Source organism: Panthera tigris, chromosome B2 (assembly GCF_018350195.1).
Source record: "Panthera tigris isolate Pti1 chromosome B2, P.tigris_Pti1_mat1.1, whole genome shotgun sequence".
Taxonomy (NCBI): domain Eukaryota; kingdom Metazoa; phylum Chordata; class Mammalia; order Carnivora; family Felidae; genus Panthera; species Panthera tigris.
This window is the reverse complement of record NC_056664.1, coordinates 142,051,975-142,070,126: the sequence shown is the minus strand read 5'-3', so window position 1 is coordinate 142,070,126 and position 18,152 is coordinate 142,051,975. Positions and strand designations below refer to the sequence as shown.

The 18,152-nt window shown below is 41.6% G+C and overlaps 1 long non-coding RNA gene across 2 annotated transcripts in view; it reads right to left on the bottom strand.

Annotated features, from left to right (window-relative positions):
* The window catches only part of LOC122238802, a 25,976-nt gene extending 7,824 nt beyond the window's left edge, over positions 1–18,152 (bottom strand). For both annotated transcript variants that reach the window (XR_006217987.1, XR_006217988.1), the window contains exon 1: positions 18,069–18,152. This is a non-coding gene — a long non-coding RNA (uncharacterized LOC122238802). The remainder of the gene's footprint in view (positions 1–18,068) is intronic.

The window sequence follows — 18,152 nt, the reverse complement described above, 5'->3', positions numbered from 1 at the left end:
AAGTCAAAATGATTTCTAGGCAGTCACAATGTCACAAAAGTCCACACACTTTGCAGTGGACCATCCAAAGCTTTTTAACGTATTGCTAACCAATTTGGCTATTTGATTATTAACTCCACAACATATTGGAAATAATATATTAACAAGGAAAAAGGGACTGCTGTGGGAAGACTCATAGGCTAACATTTATAAGAAAAAGGCAGGAGGGGCACCTGGGTGGCTCAGTCGGTTGAGCATCTGACTTTGGTTCAGTTCATGATCTCACGGTTCATGAGTTCGAGCCCCACATTGGACCCGCTGCCGTCAGCCTGTCAGTGCAGAGCCCACTTTGGATCCTCTGTCCCTTCTCTCTATCCCTCCCCTACTTACGCTCTCCCAAAAATAAAATAAATATTTTTTTTTAAAGGCAGGAAAAAAAAGATAAAAAGCACAGTGGTATGGGGCCAAAACTGAATATTCCTCAACATGCCCTGAATACATCATTATATTACAGCTCAGTACAGAGATTAATGTTTATGGAGGAAACACTTCTAGAATGGTGGAGTAAGGACCTCTGAAAATCTCTTCTATAAAAGCAATGAGAACACAGGCAAAATTGTCAAAAATCAAAATTTTCAGAACTCTGGAAATTAACCAAAAACTTGCAACAGTGAATAACATTTATTCAAGAAAAATGGCTGAATCTCATTATGAACAGTAAAGCTTGTGGTATTTTACCTTGCTCTATTCCCATCTCATTCTTCCCAGCTCCACCATAGCCATGAAAACCAACAGACCCAGAACCACAGTAACTGAGAAAACCAGCAGCCCATCAGGCATTGAAAAGAAGCAAAACCAGATTGGAACTCCCCAAAAGCCACATCCCCAGAAAACTGTCAATGTTTGACTGGTCTGGCAGCTCCCTCGAAAATTCCATTAACAGGGCTTATCTTTATTTGACCTGACTCAGAGCTTGCTCTTTGAGGAAAGTCCTAACACCAGGGCATTTTCTTAAAAAATAAATAAATAAATAAAAATCAGCAATTGTTTAACATGGCAGCTGCCTGAGGCAGAAATACCCATTGGAGCAACAGCAAACTTGAAAGGGAAATGAGATGACCTTAGGGAAATGCGAAAAGCTTCAAAATATTACTGAGAGTATATATATATGTAGGGTGCTTTGTAGGGCTGTGTGTTTGCCCAAGAAAGACCTGAGAACGCCCTAATTTCTCATCTCTGGCTGACCTTGAGGATCTTCACAAGCAGGAATTAAAAGCTAAGTCAGGGGTGTAAACTGCAAAAATACTGAAGGCATGTCTCAACACACATAGAAGTCCCTTAGCAAAGGGTGGAAGATTTACCAATTCAGGGCATTTAAGGAAATTGCTGTCTAATCATTAGCTGACCAGGAAGTTAACTGAGCAGAGACTTCAGAGGTAGCACACAGCAAAGAATCCAGGTCTTACAGAATTTATTCAGGAAGGTCATTAAACAAACAGCAACAACAAACAACAGCAACAAAATCCAGGCTGGAGGGGTGGGGCAAGAATTTGAGATCCAGAATTACCATATTTTCATTATTTAAAATATCCAAATTTCAATTAAAAAAATACAAGACATACAAAAAATAGAAAAGTATGGTCCATGCAAAAGAAAAAAAGCACTCAATAGAAACTGTTCTTGAGAAAGTCTAAATCTTGAACTTACTGGACAAAGACATTATTCAGCTAGTATAAATATGTTCAAAGAACTAAAGGAAACCATGTCTAAAGAATTAAAATATGAGAATGATACCTCACCATAAAAATCAGCAATTGTTTACCATGGCAGCGGCCTGACAGTGACTATCAAGAGGTTAGAAGTCATTAAAAAAAAAAAAAAAAAAAAAAGAGCCAAATAGAAATTCTGGTGTTGAAAAACTCAACTGAAATGAAAAATTCACTACAGGGTAAATAACAGATTTGAGCTGGTAGAAGAAAGAATCAAGGAAGTTGAAGTTAAGTCAATTGAAAGAATCCACTCAAAAGAACAAAAAGAAAAATGAATAGGGAGAAAGAACAAGTTTCAGAAACGTGGGGCACCATAAGTATACTAACAGACACATAATGGGAGTCCCAGAAGGAGAGGAAAAAGAAAAGTGCAGAAAGAACGTTCATAGAAACCATGTCTGAGAACATCCTCAATTTGATGAAAAATGTTAATATTTACATCCAAGAAACTCAATGAATTCCATAGTACAAACTGAAGAGATCCACAATCACACACATCATAGTCAAATTGTCAGGAGACAGAAGCAAAGAGAAACTTGAGAACAATAAGACAAAAATAACTATGTACAAATATTCAATAAGGTTAACAGCTCAGTTCTCATCAGGCATCATGGAGGGCAGAAGGCAATGGGGTGGCCTATTCAAAGTACTAAAAGAAAAAGACTGCCATTCAGGAATTCCAACATAACTGTTCTTAAAACTGAAAGAGGAAATAGATGATCTGAATAGGCCAATATCTATTAAAGAAATTGAATCAATAATGACTAACTTTCCAGAACAGAGAGCACTGGGCCCACATGGGTTCACTGGTGAATTCTATCAAACATGTAACTAAGAAATTATAAAAGTTCTCTACCATTTCTTCAGATGACAGAAGGAAGGGGAATACTTCTTAACCTATGAAGCCAACATTACTCTAACACCAAAACCACCCAGACATTACATGAAAACTACAGACTAATATCTCTTATTAACCTAGTTGCAAAAATCCACAACAAAATATTAGCAAACTAAGTCCCAACAATGCATAAAAAGAATTATATACTATGACTTAGATTTAACTCAGGTATGCAGAGCTGGTTTAACATTTGAACATCAACTAATATGATCCATCACATCAACAGACTTTAAAAAAATTTGCGTGATTGTATCAATAGATGCGGGAGAAGATTTTGACAAAATTCAACACCCATTAATGATTTAGAACACACACACACACACACACGCACAAAGATTTCAGTAAACTAGCGATAAAGGAGAATCCCTCAACTTGAGGAGTAAAAAGCCACAAGCTAACATCAAAATGAGAAACTAAACTCTTTCCCACTAAGATCAGGCACAAAGCAATGATGTCCCCTCTCATCATTCCTTTTCAACATCATATTGGGAGTCCTAACTGATGCAGAAAAGGAAATGAAAGGTATACAGATTGGGGAGGAAGAAAGAAAACTGTCTTTATTCACAGGTGACCTGATTGTCTATGTAGAAAATGAGTCCTGGACTTGGGGAAGCTGGCACAATAGGAGGACCCTAGGCTCACGTCATCCCATGGATACAACTAGATAACACTCACTTTAAGTATAAATAAAAATGACCTGAAGACTGGCAGAATAAGCTCCACAATAAAATGTGAGGAAGAAGACACATCGAAGACAGTTGGAAAAGCACAGAAGCAGTCAGGAATTAAATGGACTCACAGAACTGTCCACAGGAGGGAGGGATGCCATAGGCATGGAAAAGGGAGATAAACAGACCCCCACACAGGGCGACTGGGTGGCTCAGTCAGTTAAGCATCTGATACCCGCTCAGGTCATGATCTCACAATTCATGAGTTCAAGCCCCACATCAGGCTCTATGCTGACAGCTAGGAGCCTGGAGCCTGCTTTGGATTCTGTGCCTCTCTCTCTCTCTCTCTCTCTGCCCCTCCCCAACTCTCTCTCTCTCTCAAAAAAAAAAAAAAAAATACCCCTCCCCCCCACTAGGAAGCCCACATGAGGAAGACAAATCTCCATAACATTTGGCTTTGAAAACCAGAAGGGCTAAGTTTTGAGAGTTCTTACAACAGCAGGACTTAAAACCTGGAATTAAAAAAAAAAAAAAAAAATCAGTGGGCTCAGCTCTGGAAGAGTCAGTGAGCAGAGGAAGCTGAGTCTCTGCCTTTAAATAGCCCTACTAACAGCCCACAAAGATAGAACATAGAAGTAGCGGTTTGAAAAGTCTCTGGGGCACACAGGAGGGAGAGTTATATACTAATCTCAGAGCATGTTCCAGAGGGACAGAAATCTCTGGGGAACTCCTCCAGGAACAAAGGAACCGGCAGGCACATTTCCCTCCCCTGCACCCCAGTGTAAACACACAGCCACCTGCGGGAATTGCGGAAATTGCCCATCCTTCTTGCGCAGTGCTTCCACCAATCCACCCCTCCAGACAGCCTGCCTTAGTCCCTGCACTGCCCTGCTCTCGGAGGAATGGCAGCAAGCAGTTTGCAAGCACCACCACCCCACCATATCCCCCAGTGGTGCTTCCTCAGATCCACCCTCTTCAATGTGCTCTTAGCCAGAGCCCACACAGGGTGGTGCTACCAGACTGGCAGTGCACAAGCAGCCCCTGCAGCGGCCAGCACCACTGCAGAGTGATTCCTGCCCTGGGGTGAAGGAAAGATAATCACACCTACCAGTTAGAAAGAGCCCCCAGCAGTGGGCTGGAGGCAGACAGCTGGTGTGACTACAGACCTTACCCACCAATGAAAGCTTCTCAGAGAAAGCGCCCTGCAGTGTGGTGCTACTGCATCTCTGGCAAATGCCCAGTCTGACTCCCCTCAAGCCCAAGGCAGACCCAGACTGGCCAGTTAACACCACAGGGACTGAACACTGCCCACAACAGGCAAAGAGAGCCATTGCAGACTGCTGGACTAAAGGAAAAAGCAGCTCAGCCAAAACAGAAGGGTGTACACATCACACATAGGCAATACTCCTGAAGCACCAGGTTCTGGTAAAGACAAAACAATGCATGGCAGGACACTACAGGATCTCTTCTTCATAAGGCCATTATTTTCAAGTGCAGGAAACATAACTGTCTTTCCTAACACACAGAAACAGACACAGAGAGTTAGACAAAATGAAAAGACAGAGGAATATGTCCCAAAAAAAGAAGAGATAAAAATCATGGGATGAGACCTAAGCAAAACAGAGATAAGCAATATGCCTGTTCAAGAATTTAAAGTAATGCTCATAAAGATACTGCACTTAAAAATGGAGTGGAGACCCTTAACAATAAGATAAAAAAAGAACCAATCAGAGATGAAGAATACAATATCTGGAATTAAAAATACACTAGATGGAATAAATAGAGTTAACAAAGCAGAAGATTGAATCAGTGGCCTGGACGATAGAGTAATGGAAAATCAAGCTGAGCAGATGAGATAAAAAATATATATATATGCAAAATGAGAAAAGACTTAGGGAACTTAGGGACACCATCAAGTGTAATAACATCCCATATAATATCCTTACAGGGATCCCAGAAGGAGAAGAGAAAGAAAAGGGGACAGAAAAATTATTTGAAAAAAGAATAGCTCACAACTTCCCAAATCTGTGGAAAGAAACAGAAATCTAGATGCAGGAGGCACAGAGATCCCCCAACAAAATCAACCCAAAGAGGTCTGCTCCAAGACACACAGCAAGTGAAATGGCAAAAAGTAGTGATAGAGAATTTTAGAAGAAGCAAGAGGAAAGAAAGCAGATACATACAAGGGAAACCCTATAAGGCTATCAGCTGATTTTTCCACAGAAACTTTGTAGGCCAGAAGAGAGTGGCATTATATATTCAAAGTGCTGAAAGGAAAAAAATCTGCAGGTAATACTCTAGATAGAATACCCTATCCAGCAAGACTATCATTCAGAATCGAAGAAGAGAGAATTTCCCAAACAGTTAAAGGAATTAATGATTAAACCAGCCCTATAAGAAATGTTAAAGGGCAAGAGGAAGGCAAGTAGGAAGCACAAAAGCAGTAATAATAAGTGTATCTGTAAAAACCAAATAACTTACAAAAATAAAAGGATGTAAACAGTAACACCACATACCTAAAACTTGGGGAGGAGAGGAGTAAAGAATGGGTCCAAACTTAAGTGGCTACCAACTTAATATAAACGGCTATACACAGAAGATGTGATAGACTGAATGGTATATCTGAATAGTATACTATAAATGTATACCATTTATACATGATATACATGTATATACATTATGATATACATGTGTATGCATGATATACATCATGAGAGAAAAGAGCAATAGAAGAAAGGAATAGAAATAAACTACAAAAACAACCATGAAACAAGGAATAAAATGGCAATAAATATACACCTACCAATAATTACTTTGAATGTAAATGGACTAAATGCTCCAATCAAAAGACATAGGGTGATGGATGGATAAAAACAAAACAAAACAAACAAAAAATAAGACCCATCTATACACTGCCTATCAGAGACTCATTTCAGACCAAAAAACACATGCAGATTGAAAGTGAAGGGACAGAGAACCATTTATCATGCAAATGGATATGAAAGGAAAGCCAGGGTAGCAATACTTTATTGGACAAAATAGACTTTTAAAACAAAGACTGAACAAGACACAAAAAAGGATACTATATAATCAAGGGGACAATCCAACAAGAAGATATAACAATTGTAAATATTTGTGTATCCAACATAGAAGCACCCAAATACATAAAGTAGGTGATAACAAACATGAAGTAATTGATGGTAATTTTAACTCCCCACTTATATCAATGGACAGGTCATTCAAACAGAAAATCAACAAGGCTTTAAAAATCAACAGTGGCTTTAAATGACACATTGAACCAGATGGATTTAACAGATATATTCAGAACATTTATCCTAAAAACAGCAGAATACACATATTTTCAAGTGCACATGGAACATTCTCCAAAATAGATCACATATTAGGCCACAAAACAAGTCTCAACAAATTCTCAAAGACTGAAGTCATGTCATGCATCTTTTCTGACCACAAGGCTATGAAATTAGAAATCAACCACAGGAAAAATCTGGAAAGAACACAAATAAATGGAGGTTAAATAACATGCTACTAAGCAATGAATGGGTCAACTAAGAACTCAAAGAAGAAATCAAAAACTATATGGAGACCAATGAAAATGAAAACACAATAGGGATGCAACAAAAGCTGTTCTAAGAGGAGAGTTTATAGCAATACAGGTCTACCTCAAAATTCAAGAAAAATTTCAAACAACCTAACTTTACATCTAAAGGAGCTAGAAAAAGAATAAACACAACAAAAAAAAAACTAACAGAAGGAAGGAAATAATAAAGATGAGAGCAGAAATAAACAAAATAGAAAAACAAGCAAACAAACAAAAAACAATAGAAGAGATCAATGAAACCAGAAGCTGGTTCTTTGAAAAGATCAACAAAATTGATAAAGCTTTAGCCAAACTTATCAAAAGGAAGAAAGACATAACTCAAACAAAATCAGAAATAGGAGAAATAGCAACCAACACCACAGAAATGCAAAGGATTATAAGGGAGTACTATGAAAAATTACATGACAACAAATTGGACAACATAGAAGATATGGATAAATTTCTAGAAATATGTAACCTCCCAAAACTGAATCAGGAAGAAATAGAAAATTTGAATGGACTGATTACCAGCAACAAAACTGAACCAGTAATCAAAAAAAAACTCCCAACAAACAAAAGTCCAGGACCAGATGGCTTCAAAAGTAAATTTTTTTAAAATTTTTAAAAATGTTTATTTATTTTTGAGAGACAGAAAGAGACAGAGTGAGCAGGGGAGGGGCAGAGAGAGAGAGGGAGACACAGAACATGAAGCAAGCTCCAGGCTCCAAGCTGTCAGCACAGAGCCTGATGTGGGGCTCAAACTCAAGAGCCATGAGATCATGACCTGAGCCGAAGTCAGATGCTCAACCAACTGAGCCACCCAGGTGCCCCCAAAAGTAAATTCTACCAAACATTTAAAGAAGAGTTAATACCTATTCTCAAACTATTCCAAAAAATAGAAGATGAAGGAAAACTTCCAAATTCATTCTATGAGGCCTGCATTACCCTGATACCAAAACCTTACAAAGACACTACAAAAAAAGAGTACAGGCCAATATCTTTGATGAACATACATGCAAAAGTCCTCAACAAAACATTAGCAAACTGAATCCAACAATGCATTTAAAAAAAAAAAAAAATCCTTCACCACAATCGAATGGGATTTATTCCCAGGATGCAAGGATGGTTCAATATTCACAAATCAATCAAATGTGATCCATTACATCAATAAGAGAAAGAATTAAAAAAATATATCATTTCAATAGATGCAGAAAAAGCATTTGACAAAGTACAACATCCACTCATCATAAAAACAAAATAGGTTTAGAGAGAACATACCTCAGTATAATAAAGGCCATATATGAAAAACCCACAACTAACATCATACTCAATGGTAAAAAACTGAAAGCTTTCCTCTTAAGATCAGGAATAAGACAAGGATGTCCACTCTCACCATTTTTATTCAACATAGTACTGGAAGTCCTGGTCACAGCAATCAGACAATGAAAAGGAATGAAAGGCATCCAAATTGATAAGAAGTATAGTCAACTGATCCTGACAAAGAGCAAAGGGAATACAATGGAGAAAAGATAGCCTTTTTAGCAAATGGTTCTGGAACAACTGGACACCCACATTCAAAAAATGAATCTAGACACAGACCTTACACTCTTTAACTCAAAATGGATCAAGACCTAAATGTGAAGTGCAAAACTATAAAACTTTCTTGTTACACAAGGAAATCTAGTTGACCTTGTGTTTGGCAATAATTTTTTAATATAACAGCAAAGGCATAATCCATTAAAGAATTGATAAGCTGGACTTCATTAAAATTAAATATTTCTGCTCTGTAAAAGGCACTGTGAAGAGAATGAAAAAACAAGCCACAGGCTTGGAGAAAATATTTGCAAAAGACATGTCTGATAAAAGACTGTTGTCCAAAATATACAAAGAACTCTTAAAACCCAACAATAAGAAAACAAACAACCTGATTTTAAAAGTGGGCCAAAGACCTGAACAGATACCTCACTAAAGAATATAAACAGATGGAAAATAAGCATGTGGAAAGATGTTCCACATCATATGTCATCAGGAAAATGCAAATGAAAACGCCAGTGAGATAACCCCTGCACACCTATTTGGGATGGCCAAAATCCAGAACACTGAAACACCAAATGCTGACAAGGATGTGGAGCAGCAGGAACTCTCACTCACTGCCAGTGCACAAAATGGTGCAGCCACTTGGGAAAACAGTTTGTACTTTCTTACAAAACTAAACATACTCTTACCATAAGATCCGGCAATTGCACTCCTTGATATTTACCCAAAGGAGTTTAAAACTTAGGTCCACACAAAAATCTGAACATGGAGATGTATGAGTTTTATTCATGATTGCCAAATTGTAAGCAAACAAGATGTCCTTTAGTAGGTGAATAGATAAATAAACTGGTATGTTTAATTTGTTTTGCATTTTCCCATCTTACTTTGTATTGTTTATAAATAGTACCTAAAGTGTAGCAATTAGCTTAACATTATCCTCCTATTAGTCATTAAAGAATTTTAGGCTCTAAATACATATGATGTTAACTGCTTTCCCAAAAGATTGGACTAGCTTTCTACCCTCCCGTTAAGACCAGTGCAATATGGATAAGTTATATTTTTGCCTTCATGTGATAAATCATCTTTTATGCTAAACAACAAATAGGAATTTTCATGCCCAGCAATGACAGAATAAGACCTAACTGGAGGACTTCCCACAGAAAACAAGTATAAGCCCCAGACATAATACACAAAGCAAATACCCCAATGAATTGGAGACTGAGTGGAGCAGACCGAATCTGATGGAGAAGACAAGCTCAGAGGAGGAGAGGAAGGGAGCAAACAAGTAAGTTCCCTGTGTTCGTGGCTTCCCTTCCGGGGCTAAACGTAGTCCATGCAGAGTACATGGTCTTGGAGGGGGCACTAACTGAAAACAGCTGTCTCTTTGACCAGAAGAGCCTGAAACTATGGTAATCATGCCACTGAAGAGAATGGAGGATTCTTGGAAGGAAAAACGCAAAAGAGGGTTTCACCAAAGTGCCTACCCATATTTCTGAGTGACCCCTGAGCCACGTATGTGTGAATCAAACTCACACATATTTAATCAACTGAGCCACCCAGGTGCCCCAACCTGGAATTCTATATCCATGAAGAATGAAGATAAAATACAGACAGTTTCAGATGAAAGAAGACAGAATCCATCACCATCACCCACCACGTAGGTCATGAAACCTACATGAGCAGAAATTCTAAAGGAAGTTGTTGAGGCTGAAAGGAAAGGACACCAGATAGAAAGCTGGATCCTCAAAAAAACAAAACAAAACAAAACAAAACAAAACAACAGATGTTAACAAAATATAAACATCTGGAGACACACAAATGATGGTTTTCTTCTCTCCACTTTTTCCCCTTTTAAATTTTTTAAAGTCGTAGAGTTGTTTAAAGCAAAAATTATAAAAATAATTTTGTTCTTGGTAATCACAAGTCAAATGTTTATTTACTCAGTATATGTTGACGAGCGCCTATGTGGACAAAGTTATATACAACTTACTATAAGCCAGGCACCACATCAAGCCTTTTCCGTATCCATTTCATTTACCATAATAGCCCTAGAGAAGGGGGTAAACCCCCTTTTTACACCAGAGGAAACTGAATGTGTGAAAACATGAGTGACTTGCCAATGGCTGCCCTGCTCATGCATAGCAGAGCTGGTACCTGTTCTGTCTAATCCTCAAGCCGGGCCTCAACTCCTTACGATATCCTGCCTCTGGAAGAACCAATCTATCTGGTCTATAAGATTTGGGTCTATGCGCCATGAAAGAGATAAAGAGAAGAGCCTGTGGTGTTGTGGGAGGAGAGACTGCAGAGAAGCAGGGAAACCCTCAGTGAAGAAAGGGAGATTTTAATACGCCTTGAACAATGGTTCAGGTTTGTACTGGCACTAAAGTAGGAACAGGCAAAACATTTTGGTGAGGGAGTAACCCTATTAGACTTACCCAAGTATTTCGTGCTGGAAACGGGTGTGAAATTGGTTTAGAGAAGTAAATTGGAGCCAGACTAGAAAACCTAGGCTACCAGGTAAGTTACAGCCACACATATGTGCACGTGTGTATGTATTTGTGTGTGGGTGCACATGTGCGTGCTTGTGTATCTCATATTAGAAGCCCTTTCCCAAACCCCAGACACCTCATGTGTTATGACCCTCTGTCCTTTCCTTCACATCCTCTTCTGGTTACACGGGCTGGGCTTGCCCTCCCACCCCCACCTCCTGCTGGCTTGTCAGTCCATGGAAATCTGGATGCTGTCTTCATCACCCCCTGAAATTGGTCATACTAAAATCTCCAGTGATCTCTCAAGTTTCAAATCCAGAGTGCTTATCTTACAGTAATTAACGTTCCTAACCACTCGTGTTGGAAGCAGAAGTTCCTGTTTGTCAGATTCTCTGTGTGGGTCAGCTTCACAATCTCTTCTTCCTTTCTCTCTTAATAGTTGCTGTTCTTGCACGTTCTCGTCTTTCTCATGTTTCAAGTAGCATTCCTGCTCGCCCCACCCCCACCCAACCTCCCCAATCAGCACCCGGGACTTCAACCCACCTATACTCCAATGAGACCCCAGTTCTGAACTCCCAGTCTGGATTTCTAACCATCTCTGGCTGGTTCTGTCCAGAACTGTGAAGAACCTGAGATTTATCTCCTTCCTGCCAGAGTTTCGTGGGTGCGGCTAAAAGACACGGAGATGAAAGGCAGTGCATTACTCGCAGCAAATGCAGTACCCAGAACATCAACCTTTTTGCGCTGGTTCCCAGAGCCCCAGTTCCCATTCGGCAAATAAAGAAGGCCAAGTGAGACTCGCACATGCAACGGACCACCTCATAGGAGAGGAGCCCTGAGCTTGGAGGATGCAGATCTTTCCTGTGGGCAGCAAGCATGCTCTGTTGTTCCAGAGGGAGACACTCTTTTTCTTCAAAAGCCGCTCAAGTTTCTTTAGATTGTTTGCTACACAAACATCCCTAAAAAGATAGTCTGAAACAAGGAGCAGTCAGTGCCTTGCTCTCAAGATGTGCAGAAACTCAAGAGACTCGTGGAGAATGGTTTCTCAACAAGTTTCACTTTGCTATCCCATGGTCTCTTAAACTCAGTACATAGTTAAACCAACCTCATCCTCACCTTCTGAATCGGTGCCTTTCTGTCTTCACTATATTGGATTAATGGTAGTACCATTGATTTCCTTACCTCTCTACATCAATATAGGCTAAAAGCCAAAAAAATACTTATAAAATCCAAAAATCTCAATGGCCTAAAACCAATAAAACTTTACATTACTCTTATGCAAAACCCAGTTCAGATGTTCCTGGGAAAGTGACTCTCTCGAGCAGCTCTCTTCCAAAAAATAAATGAAGTATCCAGGCTCCTTCTGTCTGTGGCTCTACCATCTTGTGGCTTCAGAGCCCCTTTGGCATAATCCCATGAGCAGAGTCATTCAACCCAACAGATTTACCTCTCTTATCCTCTTCCTCTAGACCACTGCAACTGCCTGCCTCCAGTCTTACAACCTGTCACTTTTGCTACAGCAACCCATCAAAACTCATATCTGATTGTGTCACTTTCCCCTTGAAAATCCTCCATTGTCTTACCATTATGTACAAAGTAGAAAGTCCAAACTCCTTAGTAGAATATAAAGGCTCTCTTTGATCTGGTACCTTCCTATCTTTCCAGCATCATTTCCCATATGACTAACCCACATGCACCCTTTGTTCTTACCAAATCCAATTACTAACAGCCTCCTGATTTTTAGTTGCTCTGCTTTACTTCCGTACTTCCGCACCTGTTATTTCTCTTGCCCATATTCATCTCCTCCACTACCCACCCACCCCACACAACATACACGGCACACAGGTATGTGCATTTGCCTATTTAGCAAACTTCTCATCCTTAAATTCTCAGTTTGAGTGTCCCTTCCTTGGGCTCCAGCATTCTGACGGCACAGAGACCGCACCTGAAGAACACTCGAGGGAGGAAAACGTAGAGACAGTGTAGAGCAGCTTCCCCATTCACCATCACAATCTGGGAGTGCTTACAGGGATGAACCAGAACTGGCATTAGCCTCTGAAAGAGGAAGCTCAGTCCTGCCTTATTTCATGCGCATGAGCACCTGCATAGTAGGGTAAGTACCAGGTCCTCCCCTGGCAAGATTGCAGTCTGGGGCCCATGCCCTGTAGCTGCAACTGTGTAACAGGTGGATCCCTGGCTTCCAGCCCTGATCTGCCCCTCGGCACTCAGGACCGACTGTACTGCCTTAGACATTCAGCTGAGGCCAGTGTGTGTGAAGCCTAGTCTAGTTCCGGTGGTCCTGTTCCACACGGGGCCAACTCCATCTCTGGAAGGCCACTCTTCAAGGATGAGTCCTTACCTCTCAGTTCACCTCCCTAAATTCAAAGGACTCCTCATCCCATCAGTATTTCACACCATTTCAACCACAAGGACTAAGAGTCCAGCCTTGACATCACTCGAAAGAGACATCACAGGACAGACCGGAGGCCATCAATCCAGATCCAGCCAAGAAAAGAGGTCACAGGGTCAGAGTCCACTAACTGGGGGCAGCTGCACAGAGCCCATTGCTTATAGGTCTCCAAACTTGATGTAATGCTCCGCTATTACGGTCTTGACATTTTTAGTAAGTTTCGTACTAGGCCTGCAAACTAATATAGCCAGGCCTGTCACTGTGTTCACTGGGACATCATAAACAACCATCCTTCTCGCTTTGTGTGTAGGAGACTGATCTTTCTACCTGACCATTGGTATTGATCCATATTCAACATGATGTGTTGGCCAGCAGGCAGACAATCCCTTAGCTGGCCAACAGAAAGTCTGGAGCGATCCTGTTATCTAAAACTGCCCTGGCCAAGGAGGCAGGCCAGTCTGCTGGGTGTCTGTGGTGTGGGAAGTCTCGCCACATGTTTACCAAGCACAGCTAACAGATTGGGATTGCTGTCGGCTCCCCTACCCACGCCCGTACCCAAGTGACTGGAGAAACTATGGTGCCTCCTATATTCCATCAGAATATTCTACCACTGCAGGAAGGCTGTTCACTCACACTGGGGTCAGAGGATGGCTGTCTGGACAGCATCGTATATAATCACAAGGATCAGTCAGTGGCCATTCTCCCCAGCCATGGGCACAGCGATGGCATGAGAACAGGCCAACCATGGCTCACCACGGTCTGCAGCTCACAAGCATCCTCCCTCCAACAGCATTTCTTGTCATCCTGGCAGATGAGTGTGGCCTGCTTGGCTCCGGGGCCAAAAGTCCATTGCTGGCAGTTGGTCTTACCTCAGTTTTAGCAACTGTCACATGGGGTTTGCACTGTTAATTAGCCTGTTTCTACCACTAGTCTTGGTCCATGAGGACCAAGATGCACTTTGCATTTGAATTCCCAGTGTCCACAGAGCAAGCACCAACCAATGTCCACTGCATGAATAAACGGAGGCCGGATTAGCCAGATGATGCTGGCATAGGCTTAAACATGAACCGAGCTAGGACATCAAGCTCACTTCACTTTGCTGTTTTCCATTTACCCCTTAATTTGCAGGCACATGTGCTTATAATTCACCTCAACTCATCTGTCACATTTTGAATGAACAATTGTTGCCCGAATGACCAATACCTCGGTCACTTTTTTCACACAGCTAAGAATATTTTTGCATCAACCTATTTTTCACACCTTGCCCACGGCTTTGGCTTTTCCTGAGTTTCTAACATTCAGTCACGTGTGTTTATAAGATGAACCAATAAGATATATTATTTCAGATGCTGCTACTCACATCACCTGAAAGAAATTCCTTTCAAAAGTGAGTTTACCAATTCAGCTAACCAGTGCTTTGTTTTTCGCAGATTACCTTGTTGGATAAAACGAAGTTATTCAAAGCTTCATAGGCAAACTTATAAAATGCCACTTGGTTTAGCTTCTTTGCGCTAATACAGTCATGCACGGGAGGGCAGACAGGACTCTGTTTTCAGAGTTTAGGCCCAGACTCAAAGGCCAAGAAGAATGCAGCAGGTGGGAGCTGCTGTCCAGGTGGAAAGGTGCCCACGTGCAGGCCCGGGAGAGGCTGCTCTCTTCGCCCTCTGAGGCTGTCGGGAGTCGGGTCTTCTGGTCGGGGCTTGTTTGGGGGTTACTGGTGTTCTGTGCAGGGTCTAGGCGGGAAAGAGGCTGCCAGCTGACCACTCAGGAGTTTGACCTGTGTTCCTCGGAGTTGGAGTTAATGCTATTGAAGGGTTTATTGCAAACTTGAAAGAAGTATCACCAAACAGTAAAGAATGGATTGACACACCATGTCATAAGCGACAAGTCCCAGTAACAAGAGCATTCCGACCCCGTGGGACATTCTCAGACAGGACCTACCATTTCCCGCGTTCCCACCAGCCCCTCTGACCAACAGCCTGGTGGCTTGGGGCATCTCGCAGGTGAAATTCCCAGCCATGGCTCAGCCGGTCGCTACAACAGGCAGCCTGTAGTGGCACAGCACCCAGTACAGTTGACCTTTGAACAACGTGGGGATCAGAGGCACCAACCCCCCACAGTCAAAAATCCATGTATTACGCGGGACTGGGTCTGACTCTTAATTTCAGCTCAGATCATGATCTCATGGTTCAGAGGATCAAGCCCCGTGTTGGGCTCTGTGCTGACAGCACTGAACTTGCTTGGGATTCTCTCTCCCTCCCTGCCTGTCTCTCTCTCTTCCTCTCTCTGCCTGCCCCTCCCCCACTCACACTGTTTATAAATAAACATTTTTTTTTAAATCCATGTATTACTTTAACTCCCTAAAAACTTAACTACCAATAGCCTGCCATTGACTGGAAGCCTTACCGGTAACAAAAACAGTCAATTTACACGTATTTTTTAATGTTTTATGTATTAAATATCGTATTCTGGTAATAAAGTAAGCCAGAGAAAAGAAAATATTGTGAAAATGACAAGGAAAATACAATTTACATTACTGTACTGTGTTGAAAAAGATTTGTGTGTGAGTGAACCTGCATGGTTCAAACACACGTTCAGGGATCGACTGCACGTCTCCCGCAGCCCTGAGAGCCACTCAGAGCACGTTTGTTTTCATCAGCTTGGCTTCAAAGCAACCACAGCCAGCTACCTCATGGGATCTTTGAGGAACTCCCAAAAGTTCTCTTTGAGGGACGCCTGGGTGGCTCAGTCGGTTGGGCGGCCGACTTCGGCTCAGGTCATGATCTCCCGGTCCTTGAATTTGAGCCCCGCATCGGGCTCTGTGCTGACAGCTCAGAGCCTGGAGCCTGCTTCAGATTCTGTGTCTCCCTCTGTCACTCTGTCTACCCCTCCCTGGCTTGCACTCTCTCTCTCTCAAAAATAAGTAAACATTAAAAAAAAATTCTCCTAGAGAGGAAAAGCTGAGACACACACCCACCATCCAGAGGGACTGACGGCAGACCACAGCCCCATGCCTCTGAAGGCTTTCCCTATCCCCACCTAGCCCCCCAGGAGTAAGAAACAGGCTTCACAGCAAGTTGGGGAGACTGGGAGAAAAGAGGAAGAGCCGGTCACACCACCCCCAGCCCTCAGCCACCCCACTGTAGACCACCAAACCCAAAGCTGGCTGAGTCACAGGACGGAAGAAGCTTCCAGCTGGATGAGAGTCAAGTTCTGACTATTGCACTGCATTAGATTCATTTAATATTAAAACAGGAGGTTTAAGTATCTTAAGAGTGATCAGAGGGACTCCTGGGTGGCTCAGTCGGTTAAGCATCTGACTTCGGCTCAGGTTCACGAGTTCAAACCCCACGTCAGGTTCTGTGCCGACAACTCAGAGCCTGGAACCTCCTTTGGATTCTGTGTCTCCCTCTCTCTCTGCCCCTCCCCAGCTTGTACTCTGTCTCTCTCTCTCTCAAAACTAAAATGAAACAAAAATAAGTAAATAAAGACTGATCAGAAAAGCCAAGAATCTGTCCGTTTCATTCAGGAAGCAAGGAGAAACAGGCCCACAGAGTGGGCTTAACAAGCCAGGGGGGGAAGCATACAGTTGTGTTCTGCCCACCCCCTCTCCAGTCCAGCTTGTTCCGTAATCTGCGCACACGGCCGAGGGTGAAATGTGTTCATTAAATGCTATGAAGGTGCACTTCTCAGACACTGCCACTGTGTCTAGTGTGTTGCATTTCATTTCACAACTGTTTCTCTTTTTCTGCACATAACACAAAGGAAATGCAAACATACGTGTTTAGAGAACACTGAGTTTCTAAACAGACATATCACCAGGCTGCCATCTTGCCGTGGTAAATTTTAATGCTTCGACCACCAGCAGGGTCCCTGAATTGTGAGTGAAAAACTACTATAATCGATAGAAAATATAAGGTGTCTACTTCACATCTTTTATTCTGATTCCTTTTAGGAAAAGTCTTTAGAAATTTAAAAGCTTCCCCAAATGACAGGCCATACCATTTTCCAGAATGCTGAACTGAATCAATTTAGTCGACAGAGTTCTCAATATTTATCTTCAAAGAGCTATATCTAGTTATCTTGTTTTTAAAAATCTATCAGAAAATGAGAACGGAGTTTTTAAACATCAACTAGTAGACTGAAAAAGCTCCTTGACAGCTGAACCTAAAAGAAACACATTACAGGCATTCTTGCGTTTGGAGGAGATTCAGGGCGGGCCCCCGACATGCGGGCTGTGGCGGTGGCACCTCAAGAACTCAGCATCAGTGCGCTGACAGCTCATCAAGCAATGTTATGGCTCCAGCCTGTGGTTAGCCTGCTGTTCTAGAACTTGTTTAACATCAGACACTGAAGCAATAAAAATCAGGGGTTTATTTCCCCAAGGTCTACAAATTAGGCAATATTATTCAGTAGATTAGCTCAGCCTGATGGGTCATCCAAGACCATCCCAGCACATAATGTGTGTCTGATGAATGTTAATTTTTAACATGAGAACAATACTGAATGAGAACTATTGCCTTTGACCAGACACACAGAAGTGAGTTCACTGTATCTTATGGATAGATGTATTCGCTGTTGCTACATTAACACCTCTATACACATACAAGGAATGCCATTTGCAGTTTGCCTCTCTTAAATAACTATGCAGAGAAATAACATAGTACTTCCAAAAGATATTGAAAACATACTATGTGTTCCACGTAGGAAATTGTGCATACCAAATTCTTTTTTCTTTGCTCTTGCGTCTGGACTGCAGAAATTGTTTCGTTCCAGCTTCTGTATTAATGTCTGGGCAAGGATGA